The sequence below is a fragment of the Peromyscus eremicus genome, chromosome 15 (genome assembly GCF_949786415.1).
Source record: "Peromyscus eremicus chromosome 15, PerEre_H2_v1, whole genome shotgun sequence".
NCBI classification, from domain to species: Eukaryota; Metazoa; Chordata; class Mammalia; order Rodentia; family Cricetidae; genus Peromyscus; species Peromyscus eremicus.
Window position 1 is genome coordinate 63941885 of NC_081431.1, and position 3344 is coordinate 63945228.

The 3344-nt window shown below is 43.1% G+C and overlaps 1 pseudogene; it reads left to right on the plus strand.

Annotated features, from left to right (window-relative positions):
• The first annotated feature begins 2444 nt into the window (after nucleotides 1-2444).
• On the plus strand, nucleotides 2445-2545 carry LOC131925926 (U6 spliceosomal RNA; annotated as a pseudogene).
• Nucleotides 2546-3344: the final 799 nt, after the last annotated feature.

Genomic DNA, 3344 nt, shown 5'->3' on the forward strand with positions numbered 1-3344 from the left:
CCCAATAAAATTTACCGGAGGATCAGAGGAAAAAGCCAGCCACTATATTAACGTAGAAGTCAGGCAATGGTAGCACATGCCTTTAATCCTATCACTTGGCAGGCAGGGATCTGTCTGGATCTATGTGAGTTCAAGGCCGCACTGGGAACAGAGCCAGGTGTGGTGGCACATGCCTTAAATTTCAACACTAATTAACCATAGAGATCTGGAGGTCTGTACAGACAAACAGGAAGTGACAGAGCTGGGCAGGAAGAGGAAGTGATATAGCTGGACTTAGAGAGCAAATGAGAAAACAGAACAGCAAGGCTTATAGGTGTAGGTAGACAGGAAGTAGCTTGCTTTGAAAGCTGTGGAGTTGGTGAGGTAAGATTAGCTGTGGCTTTCCATATTTCCCTGATCTCTCAGGTTTTCACCCCTATATCTGGCTCCATTTTTTTATTTAATAAGACCATCTAGAAATTTGTCTACATAGATAAGCCTGTCTCCTTGATCCAGCTGCCTCCATGTTTATCTGCACATCATAACCCCACCTCCTTGGTAAGTGGTGTGCAGTAACCCTGCCTCTCTGTCCAAATCTATATGATAAACAGCCTATGACTGTGACTTCTCCACAGAGAGTCCAGATCACCCAATTCCAGCTTTTGTCTGTGGGAGTCTGTAGGTCTGCATTTTCTTCCTTCCCTTACCGCCCCAGTCAGGTCCATCCCTGAAGCCAGGCTGGATGTTGCACATGGGTTTGAGTTTGTATTTGTGGCAGAGTGAAACTATGCACATGGGGAAGAGGGAACCTCGGTGTGTATGTGGCCAGAAGACCACCTTAGTGTCATTCCTCGGGTGTTCTACCCCTTTTGTTTGAGTCATGGTTTCTCATTGGCCTGAACTTCAGCATGGATGCTAGGCTAACTGACGCAAAAGCTTTCAGAAAGATCTCCTGCCTCCACATATAGTGTTAGAACTCCAGGGGAGCACCTCATGCTGAGCTTTTGATGTGGGTTCTGGGAAGCTGAACTCAACTCCTCATATGTGCAAAACAAGCACTTCACGGAGCCATCTTTTTAGCCAACACAGCCTCCTTCCTGCTAGAAAACAGGCACTTAGCTTTTTTTTTTTTTTTTTTTTGGTTTTTTTGGTTTTTTTGGTTTTTTTGGTTTTTCAAGACAGGGTTTCTCTGTGTAGCTTTGGAGCCTGTCCTGGAACTCACTTGGTAGCCCAGGCTGGCCTCGAACTCATAGAGATCCGCCTGGCTCTGCCTCCCGAGTGCTGGGATTAAAGGCGAGTGCCACCACCGCCCAGTGCACTTAGCTTTTAATATTTTTTACGATTCATTTTTATTTATTTATTTATTTGTTTGTTTGTTTGTTTGTTTGTTTATTTATTGTGTGTGTGTGTGTGTGTGTGTGTGTGTGTGTGTGTGTGTGTGTAATTGGCTAGCACATTTGTGCAGGTATCCTCAGAGTCAGAAGAGGACACTAGATCTCCTAAACCCATGAATCTGGAGTGGGACAACGTGAATGCTAGGAACTGAACTCAGGTCCTCTGGAAGAGCAGGAAGCATTTTTTTAAACTGAAGGAACTTCTGGCTGTGATTTGAATCGACCATACCAACAGTTATCTAGGTCATAGTTCCAGTGTAGAAATATATCCCAAGACTGGTTCAGAATATGATTCCCTACCTTTATCCGACATGTTGGGGGCAGGGGATCTGGAAAGAGTTGACATGCTTCAGAAAATTAAAATGCATGCACTATTTAAAATTTACAAAGTGTAAAGGCTACTGTCAAGATCAGCAAAAAAAAATTCATTAATTACTAGTCTTGTGCTGTGTGCCACTGAGTGTCCTTGAGACCTTAACATGTGTTGCTGAAGTTGATTTGGCTTTACTTCCTTCTTTATGACTTCAGAGATTTTTTTTTTTTTAATGGCTCTAGATGCTGGAGAGATAGACAGCTCAGGGGCTAAGATCTAATCCTGCTCTTGCAGAGGACCTGAGTTCAATTCCCAGCACCCACAATCAGTGGCTCACAACCATCTGGAATTCCAGCTCCAGTGGTCTCGTATCCTCTTCTGGCCTCTTCAGGAAACTGCACACATTTGCCCAAACACACGTGTACACACAGAGAGAATCAAAGAGACACATCTCTTTTAAAATAAAAAGCTTCTAAAACTAGAGTGTTTTTATATCTTTATTTTTCTGCCTTTGGGAGGATAGAGTCTTGATTCTTTGTGGATCGTTATTAAAGACCCATCTTTTGACAGAACAGAACAATGCCCTAAATGGTATTAAGAAAGCAACCACTCTAGGCTGGAATCCAGGGCTAAATTACTCGATTCTCTTATGAAATAAAGAGATGAGGTGTTGGTTGCTCCTGAGCAGATCCATCCCAGATCATGTACACTGGGATGCACACACCTTCACGTCTTCTAGGAAGAAATGCTTTTATAAAGAACAGTTAAGTGCTCACTAAACATTAGAACAAGACTGCGAAGATTAGCATGGCCCCCATGCAAGGATGACAAGCAAATTCATGAGGTGTTGCAAATTCTCCATGGAAAAACTGAAAGAGTCTACAACATCAGTCAGCCTGCTGTGGGCATCATTGTAAGCAAGCAAGTGTAGTCAGACTTTCATTGGACCACCAGTGCCCAAATAATGATGTGGGAACTTCTTATTAATTATGAAAGCTTGGCCTTAGCTTAGGCTTGTTCCCAACTAGCTCTTGTAACTTAGATTAACCTGTTTCTATTAATCTATGTTCTGCCGTGTGTGTGTGTGTGTGTGTGTGTGTGTGTGTGTGTGTGTGTTGTTTTGTTTTGTTTTTACCTCTCCTCCATTCTGTATGTCCAACTCCCTCTGTGTCTGGCTGTTCAATCCTGCTAAGCCAATCAGAAGGCACCTTAGGCAGAGACACATCTTTACAGTGTACAGAAAGATTATCCCACAACGAGGAAGTTAAGAGCGAGATTCCTACCAAGAGAATTAATGTACATATTGAGCGCATTGAACACTCTAAAAGCCAAGACAGCTTCCTGAAATGGGTGAAAGAAAATGATCAGAAGAAGGAAGCCAAAGGGAAAGGCACCTGGGTTCAAGTGAAGTTCCAGTCTGCTCCACCCAGAGAATCACATGTTGTCGGAACTTACAGGAGGGAGCCTGAGATCCTGGAGCCCATTCCCTATGAGTTCATGACTTAATGTACAAAAAGAAATAAAGGACCTAGATGGTAAAGCATTCTTCTAAAAAGAAAAATAGAAAAAATGAGCAATTGAGGACTGGGGATGAAGCTCAGTGGTAGAGTGTGCTTACCTAGTGTGCACAAGGCCCTGAGTTCAATCCCTGCTACTCT